Genomic DNA, 12,569 nt, shown 5'->3' on the forward strand with positions numbered 1-12,569 from the left:
GCCGTGGGTCCCACGGGGACCACGTTCCCTCCTCGGCTGGCTCTGGGCTTTGTCCCTGTGCGTGCTCGTACGCTTCAGAACATGTGGGGTCATCCCAGTTAACTCAGCCTGTTCACATGGATTTAGCTTTCTGGTTTTCAGTTATTTGCTTTGTTTTTATGCGTCCCCTGTGGTCGAGAGAGGAAAGTCTTTCCCTGATAATATGATCTTCTGCTTGCAAAGAAATCCGTTACTTCCCGATCTGCTCCTGAGTCCCCAGGAACATCTTTAAGTGGTGAGAAAAACAATAGCAGCACAGGGATTTTTTTTTTTCCCCTTTCTTGTTTATAGCACAGCCTGTGCCAAATGCCAGGTCCTTGGTTCTTGGCCATTTCCGAGGGTGCCTTTGAAGGGGGAGCAGAGTGGGACAGTGCCGGAGCGCCTGCGGGATGGAGCATCTTCCCGCCGTAGCTGTGCTGAGAATGGCAGCTAAGAGGGACGTGGGGGGCAGTGGTTCTCTCTTTGTTCAGCTCACCCTCTGCTTTGGCACGTTGGCGCTTAAACACTTGAATTATGGCCTGAGTTGGAACAGTTGCCCACGTCCCAGCAGGGATAAGATGGCAGCCTGAGGTTAGCAGGGCGGCAAGCTGGTCCCTCGGCGTGCCTGCCCAGTTAACGGAGGGGGGTCCGTGTGTCCTGTGGGGATGCCCTGGGATCAGCAGTGATCCGTTTGCTCCCGGCTGCATGGGTAGCCAGGCAGAGCCATGCCCTCACGGCCAGAGGAGAGGATGGGGCTCTGCCCCCGCGCACCCTCCAGCTTTCCAAGAGTTGGGGTCAAGGTGGGTGCTCGGCTGCTTCAGCGGCTTTGTCCTGAGATGACTATCTCGCTGCTCGCTTAAAAGAGAATTAAAAGAACACTCTCAAGGCTAGGAGGCCTAAAATTAGATGTGGCATCTGTGTTTTGGTTTGCAGGCGGGCTTAAAAGAAAATGATTCCTAGCTGCTTTCATTCTTCGCCTGCTCAGAAGAGCAAGGCAGAGGTGAAGCAGGCAGAGTGCTGGGCTCATAAATGATTGCAAAAGCACCTCAGCTCTCTCAGGACATTGCTGCCTGGCAGGGCTGGCGTGTCTGCAGATTTCAGTGCCTGTCTGGTTATGGGGGTACTTCCCAAGCATGTTGATCCCCTGGGATCAGCGGATTGCTGCTGTTGCAGGGTTCTGCCCTCTGTACTTCGCAAGAAATGCTTTCAGCCCCCAAAACGACAGGTCTGGCTGTCCGTGCCTTATATCACTAAAGGAACGTACCGGCATCAAGGCACCGTTTCCCAGGGCTGTGCCAGGCTGGGATGCCTTGGGTTCACTGAGCGTGCCACCGGGGCTCGTACCAGTGCCGCTCGCTGCTCATCGCTGCCAGCCCGGCCTTGCGGAGGTGCCGCGGTCCTGCTGCAGCCAGCAGGCATGGGCAGATGTGTGCCACGGGCATGCACGGCCCTACGGCAGCTGCCAGGAAAGGCAAGGCCACGGACAGGAGGACCTGGCTGGACGTTAGCCGGTTGCTGCGGGATGCTGAGGAATATGCCTCTGCGTTGCCTCCGTTGCTGAGATCAGGGCTAAGAGTGCCAGGAAGACCATGGATATATGAAGCTTTAGCTATAATTTGCGTGTTTGCTCTTTATGAGATGATTCAAAGCATGATCTGCTTTGAGGGCATGGGGAGATGATATTGCGCAAGTTGTGAAAGTTTCGTAAGTTTCCTCTAGGAAACAAGTGATTTGCCAGCAGAGCTGAAGAGAAATTTTGCAGATATAGCTTATATCCGTTTCCAGACATAATAAGGAAAAGCATTTTTATGCCCCTGCAGCTGTGTCTCTGCAAAGGTTTAGTCTTGGTATAAACATGCCTAAAAATAAACCAATTCTGCCAGGAAGTTATGAGACCAGCTGAAGTTCCTACCTCAGCCAGCCCAAGAAGCCCACCGCAGGCTCTCGGCAGCCGCCCACAGCTGTGCCGGGAGTGGGACACGGCGCAGGAGCTGGCACAGCTGGCAACGCACAGCCACTGCGGCGAGTCTCGGCATCCCACTTCTGTGAGAGGGGATGCTCTGGGGCCAGGGTGGGAGGCGAGGGCTGCTCCCTGAGATGGATGTTTCTGTTCCTTCCTCTCTTCCCCATCCGTCCCCAGGGCTGCCATGCTTTGCTGGGAGAAGGAGGAGGGTGCTGGCCCACCTGGCAGCAGGGAGGCGGGAGAGCCCGGACCAGCGGTCCTCTGAAGGGCAGCGATGCCGACTTTTGCTTTGCTGCCCATGCTAGCAGGTCTCGCTCGTGTGGTGTGCCTCCCCAGTCGGGTGCCTCCAATAGAAGTGGTATTTGTGGTCTTCTCATTTTTCCATGCTGGATTCCTCCACTGTCTGCCATCTGCCTGTTTTCAACTCATGCTTCATCCATCCAACAGAGACATAAAAATGCAGACATTATGACACCAGTTTCCTTAGCAATAATTCCACTGCCAAATTAAGTGGGGAAAATATTATGTGTTTTAAATATCCGAGTTTGGGATTTAATCCTGTCATCTCTCAGCAATCTGGCTGGGAGCATTCCCATTATGGAAGTTGTATTGGTGGTCTGGGGTTCGAGTGTGGCGGGGAGGGCTCCAGTCTGCAGCCCCTCTGTGCACTGACTTGTTCTTTGGCAGAATAACCGGGGAGTGGGATTATCAAACGGGTTTCCACGAGTTCCCGCAGGCACAGAGGCAGATGCTATCTCCAGCTGCAGAGCTGATGGGGCAGTTCACTGTCCGTAAGAAAGAGAAATGCTGTTAAGGGCATGTTGCAAGTGGGGCAAGGTGTGGAGCCATATTCCCACTTTCTCATCGCAGAAGAATGTGGAAGCCTGTGTTTACTAGAGTCTGTGAAACTCACGGGAGGTCAGTAAAATATAATGGTGGGTGGTTCATGGGTTTTTCTGGCATCTCAGAGGAGGTCAGGCTCCCAGCAGCAGTCTGCACATCAGCACCAGGAATTTGCTGCATTGCTAAACAAGCTCTGGAAAGTAGAGAAAATCCAATTTATTCAGCCAGTTCAGTTCAAAGGCTAGTCATTCAAAACTGAGACCTACTTGGAGTTGAAAAAGCCAGAAATGTGGGAGGTTTTCTTTCAACCTGTGTAGAGAACGAGGCATGGGATAGTGGTATCCAATGACTATTAAGTCTTGGAGATCCCTTAGAAAAGGGCCAGTCAGCAGAGTCTGCAGCTCACAAATAAGCCTAGCTTGGCTTTAGTAGTCAATTGATTTGAAATGCACTCTGCTTTGATAAGTTTAATTCTGACTTACCAGAAGAGCAATTTAAAATGTTCACATTTCCATTGACTTTATGGATCCACTTGAATGCAACTTGACACATATCACAAATAAAATATTAACCCAGCATCTAATAAATAAGAAATGTGTCATACACCATTTTCTGAGTTGTAGAGTGGAAAATCAAAAGTCATGACAAACTGTGTAATTGCTTCAAAAAAAAAAAAAAGCGTATTTGTTAAACAGGAGAAGGCTCTTGCTAACGAACTGTCACATCCTCTGCAGAGGCATCAACATGGCCCTATTTAAAATGAACACATTCTGCACATTGCAAAGAGAAAATGTGAAGATAGGGAACATTACTGATTGCATTCTTCAGGGAAAATCACTGCAAAAGACAGATGTAGAAAAGATGAAAATCGATTATTTACGTAGAGGGATACTTGGTGCCAAGCTAAATTCTGATTACATTTGAAGTTCTATATGACAATGATTTAAATCAGTCCACCTTGGTTTTCATTCTGCAGTCCCTTATCAGATTCTGTGGAGTTAGCTGAAGGTCCTGGGGGGACCACGAGGGAAGCCCCATTCCAGCAGGCATCCTCCTCTGCTCCCTGCCAAGGGACAGCTGGAGGGGTCAGCCCAGCTCTCGGAAAGAGGCAGCACGATTCGTGAGCAGGGCGTCTGCATGTGGCACTGACATCAGTCCCCCCATCCTGCCAGCGCCGTGCGGACCCTATCGTCTCTCTCTCCAGCAGCTGCTCTTTTCAGTTTGAGACACGACCGCACTTTGTTGGTTGGCCAAGTGATTTGTGGACATACCTTGGGGACCAAATGGCCAGTTCACATGAGGTGCTCTGGCTGCGCCCCATCACCGGACACGGGTCTGTGTGTGCTGGCCGACCACCCGGCCTCTTTGCAAGCCTCCCCTTGTCCCTATACCCTGCCAGTGAAAAGAAAAGTCTCGGAGCAGGTATTGTTCTACAAAGGCTTTGTGAGCCGGAGCAGGGACTACTTGTCTAATTTATAAATGCAGTGCTGGCATTGAGATCCGTGTCCTACGAAAACAAAAGGAACATTAATCTGCATGTGAAGGGCATGTGGAGAGAGTAGCTTTGGTCTTCTGCCCCACATCGATCTCCGTGGTCGCGTGAGCCCGGCAAGCCCTGGGAGAGGATGGGGATTCCTGCTGTCAGAACCCCTCCTGCCCCTGGAGCGCTGCACCAGCACTGTTCGGGGCGTGAGAAGCTGGCGCGGGTCCGGCAGCCTCCAGTCCCCCTTCCCAGCCGCAGCACACGTAGGCTGCCGAGGGGTGGCCCTGGCCGGGGGGATTGGATCTGGCTCAGGCAGGGAGACATTTTGTTACGTCTGGAGATTTGCACTTAAAACAGACTGTTGTGAAAAGCCGCCAAGGAACTTGCATCATCTCTTCCTGAGTGTTTAATAAGTATCGCTGCACTTAGTTTTCGAAGAGGGAAAGCTAAATGTCTTCCTATAAAAGCAGACTGTTAGTACGTTGTCCTACAAGCCTGCAGTACCCTGCCAAGTATGGTAACGGCCAGGATGCTTTCTAGGGGACTGTAAGCCAGTCCTCCCTATCTGGCATGATGGCAGTGTCTCTTGGAGCATGAAATATATGGATCAAGAGTATCTCATGATTTGTGATTTTCTTTATAGGCACATTTTGTCAGCAGAGGAGATGGATTTAAGAATGGAAGATTATGGTGTGGGTTAAACTAACTTAAAAGATATTAGTCAGGACAGACTGTTTCCTTGGGAAATAAGTAGGGCTGTCTGTGCACCAAGGACACCAAGGTCTTGTCCTTGGAGGCTCCAGGTGACTCTGCAGTCACCAGGACGATATGGTGTACAGCGCTGATGACCTCAGGGGTGCTCGTCAGGGCTGAAGCTTGCTTGCATTACTCCTGTTTTGCTTTTTGTCCCCTTGATGCTTCATAATCAGATGAGTTCCCATCTTAAATAACCTTGCAATACGTTTATGCTGTCTCTTTTCATAGATACCTTCTCTGTCTGGGGAAATCAAGTGTTTCATTTTCTCTGAGCTGATTTATTTAAGCTGCTCCCCGAGCTCACTGGCTGGAGATCAGGTTTTGAGGCAGAAGTTTTGGGTTCAGTACTGTACCCAAAATGCAGGCAGCTGCCTACCGCAGAGGCCACCTGTGTGATACAGAGGCTGCAGATGGCTTTGCCCAGGCTTTGCATTTCAGGTATAGCATGCCTGCCTCCTGTCACCTTTTTAACCTCATTTTCTGCTTCTTTCTTAGGGATGACTGGAAGGTGAGAGCCAATGATGGTCATTAAAAACAGGAGACTCCCCAGTGGTTTGGGTTATGACATGGCCTCTGCCGTCCACCCCGTCAGTGGGTGTGCAGTGGCTTGGCTGGCCAGGGTGGCTGTTTGGGACTGTCCCCTGGGTGCTGGGACAGAGGCCGCCCCATGGGGCAAACAGCAGCTGGTTTCGGTGCAGCTCCAGGCTGGAGCAGCCTTCTTGTGCACCAAAGGAAAGAGCCATGGACTTGCCTGGGCCTGGGCTGGTAGAGGTGGGGTTTCAGCTGCAGCTGGCACCCAGCGTGTGAAAAATAAACTGTCAAAATAAGTAAATAGAGTATTCGAAAAGGAAAAAGAGAATTTAATTTGGGAGATTTGCAAATGGATTTGTGCAGCTGTGCTTGCTGAAGTTATTTGTGCCCCCTGGGCTGGGAGGCAGCCTCTGAGCTGCTGCCATCTCTGCTGGAGAGCCCCACGCTGCTGCTCCTGGGAGCTGTTGGTAGGACGACCTTCTCCTGAGGGTGTGCTAGTTCTGTCTGCCCTCACTGCCAGGGATGTTTGGAAAACCCATTGTCATCTGCTAATGTTTATTTAAATCCAGTGAAGATCAAGTTCCCATATGTGTTGTCCCTGTTCACACTGTGCACCATGCTCTGCTCTCTCAGAGATGCTGTCTTGCCTCTCTGCCTCCAGCAGTTATACAGGAAAACAAGAAATGGTCAGTTTAGAAACATATTCAAGACTATTTAGAAAAAAGAAAATAAATTCAATATACAAGGCTGCATGTTTATAGATTAAACTGCCCAATGCGTTTTAACAGATGGAATGCTTTAAAGTTTCCATGCAGGCCTTATTGTCTGAATCAGTGCAACTTAGTGACTGTGGATTGAAGATTCAGTTCAGCTCTGGCTGTAGCCAGCGGCAGTGAAACAGGAGTGTGCAAGAGGACATGAGACTTGTGCCTAAAATGAACAGTCGTGCTCTCAGCTAATCGTGGGTCTTGCACCTCGGTGTGAGTCATAGACCTTTGTCCAGGCATGAGCCACGCAACTCCATTGACAGGAAGCCTGTTACTTTTAATATTGTGTTTAAAGATATCACACACAGACGATGACATTTTAAAGGCAACATTTACTCCTGATAACATCGCAGTACCTCAGAAATGACTGGACAGTATTCTGTGTCATCCAAGTTTGTGTGCAAGTGCTTATTCAGTTCATGGCTCAGCATCTTCTCGAGCATTATGGCCAGGCAGGTGTTTAGATATAGCATTGTAAAGGTGCAAAACCACCAGCCACTTTGCCCAAAGGGCAAGGCGTGGGAACAAAAGCGCTCTGCTTGGGGATTCCCAGCTGATGGCTGGTCGGGCGGGATAAGCATGGGTGCATGGCAGCCGCCGTGGGTGGGCAGGCAAATCCCAGTTAGGGATTCTCCAAAGGCCAGTCCAGCTGAGTCCCTGTGTTTGCAAATCCACTGCATTGTGCTTTAGCAGATGTGTTTCTGGACAAGGCAGCTAAATCTTGGAGCGAGTTCCAAGCCTGCTGGTGCAAACGCTGACACTGAGCAGTTGACACAGTGAGCTGATGCCACAAGGAGGTTATGCCAGTGGTCAGGGCACAGCCGTGCAGAGAGCAACACTGCAATGTTTCACTTCAGTCTGGTGGGTTATTCTGCTGCAGCTGTCAAATTTAAGAGTGAAGGAGGTGGAAATTGTGTTTGTTCAGTTATGTCAAACTGATGGAAAACAGAGGGAGTGTAAGGAATATGCATCGTGTTATATTAGCATGGTGAATTGCTTAATGAATTAATCTTATTCGAGGTGGTAGGCGTGGACTGCAGAAACCATGCAGATAAAGCAGCAAACATACTTTTTCATTGTCTGTCTTCGGAGTCAGAAGTTCCGGGCAGTGGGGGGCGGTTGTGCCTTGGCTCCTTTTGGGTAGCATGTGCTGTCTGTTGCTGAGATGGAAGCTTTCTTTGTGGGTTATTAGAAGTGGTTGACATTCTCTTATCTGTGATTGCCCTTGGTTTTCTGGGTGTGTTGTGAAATTAACTATTGACAAACAAGTGCTTGCATTGCAAAATTATAGTTCCTACTCTACAGAAATATTTGCATGTGGCAGGAGCTCAGTATACTCTCCATTTCCTTAAAGAACCCTTCTGAAACAACAGTAAAATTCTTCCTGTAGCCATAAGAGAGATAGCGAGGTTGTTTTTTCTCTCCCCTGAAAACCACCAAGCTCCTTTGTGAGCAGCCCTGACCTTGGCCTTCAAGCCGTGCGCCAGAGCTGGAATCTCTGCCCGACGTCACTGCTGCACCAGTTGTGTCTGCCCGCGCCGCGCTATCTCCCTGCTTTGGAGTTCTGAGGCAGTGTGACACTTGCCATATATTGTGCAAACTACAGTCACGTATTCTGGAGCCCTCCACAACTCACTTGGTGCTTGTTTTTGTCAGACCTCAGTATTCCTGTGTCTCTGTGGGATGGTTGCAATCAGCAGGTACCGAAAGAGTAAAAACTTCCTCTTGGAGGAAAGCTTTTAAGCAGCCCATCGTGAGCTGCTGAGCCACCCCTCCAGTCCCTTGTGCAAGGGTGAAGGAGCTGCAAATGCTGCTGGTCGCTGGGACGCCTGTGCAGGTGGGTGTCAGGGGCTCTGCCCAGAAAGCTGCCAGTCCACACGCCCCTGCAGCCTCCGTAAGCCATCTTTTTGGCTCATTGCTGTGTCATTACCTACATATTTTGAGAACGCCCTTAAAAGGTCTCTTGGAAACTGGAAAATAGACCGTTAAGGGTACCATTATCACAGCTCACTCTGAGTTGCTGATGTTTTCAGTTATGTTTTTCTTACAATTTTCCCTCTAAAAATAAAAAAGAAAAGGCAAATTGGCGTCTTTTTAAAATCAAGGGCAAATCCTTCTGCTCTGGACAGTGGCTGCCAGTAGTAAAGGTGCAGAAGTGAGTTGGCAATCGCGTTGGTGCTGCAGGGCTCAGCCTGCAGCTGAGCCTCTCCCCAGCTGCTGCAACATCAGTCTCCCGACACGATGGGATGCAGGGGCTGAATGCTGCCCTGTGCCAACCCTGGAGACAAGAGTGTTACACCCGGGAGGAGCCTGTCTCACAGCCAGGATTAACCTTGAGTGTCTGCCAGCTCCCTCTGACTTCCATCCGTAAGTGGGCAGCTGGGGGCAAGATTGGCCGAGCACACAGGGGTTTGCAGGGAGAGCCTGAGCAGCTCTGGGCCGCTCTGCTCAGCACCCTTCCTAGGTAGATGCACATGTATAGGTACACTAGACACACATGTGCGTGAAGGTATATTTGTACTTAAACAACTCTTCTCATGCAGAAACAGCTATTTAAAAAGCTGTTTAAAAAGCCACTCAATCCTTAATTGCTAACCTACTTTGCAGCTTTAAATAATTATGCCTCAAAAATACTCCATGGTCTTCTGGGGGTCCTGCTTCTGTCATCAAAACAGCTGCTACTGTGAGAGTCACTTTTGCTCATTTCCTATCTGAAATACATGGTGCAAAGAACACGGAAAGCACAGTATGGAAGGCCTTATGGAAAAAGATAAATTAGCCCTTTTCAGATTTCTGATTGCATAGAGAGGAGAAAAAAGGTAACAGGTCATTAGAGGAAAGGTCCGGGACTGCTGGAATCTAAAAAATTGCTGGATAAATAAGGCATTTTTAGCAAAGCTTTTATATTTGCTGGTGGTTTTTTCTTAGTAGTGTCTGCTCTACTGTAGCACCTCAAACTGAGTGCCAAGGCTGTGTAGCGTAGGGCGGTTGTGCAGACATGGCACGGGGGGAAGCGGGGGGTGCCCTGGGCCCTGCTGAGGACGGGACAGCAGGATTGCACCAGGAGGACGGGCAGGATCCTGGGGAGGGCGAGACAGGGAGGTGTTTATTGCATCAGGACTTAACTATGCCAGATATGGTGCAGCCGACTGCATCTCCTCTGTTTAATCAGTAATTCAAGAAAAGCCTTGGAAATGGAGATTGTCAGGGAAGGATGGTTGAGCAGCATCTACAGATGAGTCACTGATTCTGATTGCTGCTGCTAAAAAGATGAGGAATCACTCAAAATGTTTCTTGCCTTAAGAAAAGGGGATAAAATTGCTGCTCCAGTTATTAACCTACAATTCAGGTAGGATCTGCGTAGCTCTTATATGAGGAATAGAAGATAGCAGCATTCTTGAAGGACACAACTGACAGCAAGATCAGAGGACAGAGGCGAGCCTGGGTTTTGATCTTGGCAATAATTGTCCCATTTCATGCCTTATTCTCAAGGTGTGAGGGGCTTTGAAAAGACCTGTGTGAAAGGCAAACTGCACCAGTAGTCTGGTGACAGAGTTAGTTTTTGGTTGAAATTAAGCATCCCAGCTAGTTGTTCACATAACAACAGCAACAGTCCCTTAAGTCCTATCTGCACCGGAAAGTATTTTTCAGCCTATGGTATGCTTTAAACCAGTCAAATACTGGTTTCTCATCGGCCCTTGAGGAAACACTTTTTCTCATTTAAAACCTCTCTCTCCTCAGTTTGGGAAGCAAAACAAAACGGAATGGATAGTCTGGACTAAAGAAGCTACTCCTATTACCAGAATTAAAATAACTGAGCAAAAGATGATAACCAGGCAGCTGCCCCTATGCGAGTGCATCGTTGTCCTTGCCACAGCTCTCCATAAGAGTGATTGCTCTTTAAGCTGTTGCACTATAGGTAGTTTTAAGTCCTGATGTCCCTGGGACTGCTGCTTGTGGGCGCACAGGTTGCAGGCTCTCCCTATGTTTTGGGAGTGGTGAAACGAGATGGGGGAGAGGGATGGGAGAGGTGGGGGACTGCGTGGGACCGCCTGCCCTGGTGCCTGTTGCAGTCTCAGCCCGGCAAGTGCAGCGCAGCGGTGCCGTACATTATAACTTACCACAGAGATGGAAACCCCAGTGGAAAAGCTGGTGATTAGCACAGACAACAGGTGTATCTTTCCTTAATTAAACCTCGATGTTGCCAGATGCTCTTTGGGTGTGTGAGATGTCCCCTTGCTTGTGTCATACCTGGAGGGGCAGAGCTGCCTGTGGACATGCAGGATGTAGAGAGGTGCTGGCCACGGGCAGCAGTTTGGGGCAGAGGGGCTGAGAAGCAGGACAGCGTTCCCTTGCCTTGGGGTCTGTGTTGGTGTTTGACCCCTTTTTCTAAAAGTTGCAAGACTTTTCAGAAGATTCACTGTATGGGTTCCGGCTGCCATCTCTCCCAGGGCTATTTTGTGTTTATTCATACTGTGGTCCCAAATGGGGATTTTCTGAGTATAAAGATTTTTTCCAGAAGTCCCAGCATTGTCACATTTGCTCTTAATATAATTTGATTTCTAAGAGCTCACCTGCAAGCATTCAAACAATACCAGAAACCAAAAGCAGATCTCCTTTTGACCAAAAAGTTGCGGTGACCTACTGACTGTTAGAAGCTAATTGCCTCATCCAGTGTTTTGACAAAAAGCGAGTTTTAGCAAATAACTTAAAATGCTATTGTTCCCCATACTGCCTGGACATGCATTGACTTGTGATTCTGATAAGTGCCTCTTCTGCTGCCGTGCCTTCTGAAAAAGCAGCTTCTCCATAGATCTGATCAAACAAGCATGTGGCAGTGTGTGTGTCAGGAGGGAGGAGGCAGGATGGGTGCTAGCCAAGAGGAAAGGATTTGGGCATGCGGATGGAGGGAAGCATGACGAATACGCAGTCGGAGAGGAGGGCTGGCTCTCGGAGCGTCTCAGTGCCACGGTTAAGGCAGCTGGTTGGCACTACGTCAGCCTGGCACACGCAGGCAGCGTGGCACTGGCGGGTGAAGTCCTCCCCCAGGGTCGTGGCTCGCGGGGACCCGGTCCCACATTTGCAGCACCATGGGAGCTGCAGGCTGTGCTGGCTGGGGAGGGGTGGAGGTGTGGAGCTCTGCCTCCTGAGCACCCTGGCACTGCACCGCCGCAGTCCTCTCAGTGTCCTTGGCACCTGCTTGGGTTGTGCCGGGGCTGCAGGAGGCTCTTTGTGCTTCCCCAGCAGAACTTGGAAGAGGTTATGTCAAAACTGGGGATTGGGGAAAGCAGCAACAGTCAAAGATGGCCCCAGGTCTTCACTGGAGTCCATGCTCTGCCCATGCTAACAGCTGATTTCCGTCCCCATCCTTGGTTCCAGCTACCCAGAGTGAAAACCCAAAATGGGTCTTTTGGAATACTGAGCTGGCAAGTGGAAAATGTGAAGTTCTGTAATCCACAATGGCCCACTTCCAGCATTTAATCATAGTTATTATATGGCAGACCCTGAAACTTTTATTTTTGGCTCTGAGGTTTGTTTTCACCCTTCAGTGGTTGGCGGCACCGTGCTCTGCCCATGGGGCCGTTGATGGCTCTATCCCATTGTACTCCATGTGACTGGGAGACGCAGGGTCGGTGCCTTTAGTCATGGCATGGGTATAGACAGGAGTCCGCTGGGACACGTTTACAGCAAATGCTTTATGTTTTCACCAGAGGCATCCTGGAAGAAGGTGCAGTCCAGCCATTGCTGGGTATTGAAAGAGGGAATAGGTAGAAAACAAGCAAGACAAAAAAGCAAGAAGAAAAGAGTAGCTTAAGGGAGTTTGGTAGCTTAGGAAAAATTAATTTGTCTAAATTAAGAATCAAAAGGATAAATTAATCTGTAGTGAAGTGACAACAGTGACCTTAATGGAGTGGGATCACGTAGCTTAATGAGCATGCAGAGTCCTTTTTTGATGTACAAGCCTCACTGTTGAAGCCAAATTACATGAAATCTGCAACAGCCGGTCCCAGTTGTCTTCTCTTTCTAGGCTGTGCTGTCACCATGCCTGTACTTTGTCACATGTTGTACCTAGGGGCAATGTCAGGAGGGGCACCCCAGCATGGTCTTCTGCGTGGTCAGAGCGAGGTTTGGCTTAGTCGTTGCTTGCCTCCTTTCTGATCAGTGCTTGGGTTGTCCCATCACTGAAATTTTGGGTTTTGCCATGAAC

General features: G+C 49.5%; 1 protein-coding gene across 1 annotated transcript in view; it reads left to right on the forward strand.

Moving 5' to 3' along the window:
- Nucleotides 1–12,569, forward strand: part of AR (androgen receptor) — a 59,251-nt gene that overhangs the window by 15,528 nt on the left and 31,154 nt on the right. The gene's annotated exons all lie outside the window — the stretch shown is intronic.

The sequence above is a fragment of the Aquila chrysaetos genome, chromosome 21 (genome assembly GCF_900496995.4).
Source record: "Aquila chrysaetos chrysaetos chromosome 21, bAquChr1.4, whole genome shotgun sequence".
Lineage (NCBI taxonomy): Eukaryota > Metazoa > Chordata > Aves > Accipitriformes > Accipitridae > Aquila > Aquila chrysaetos.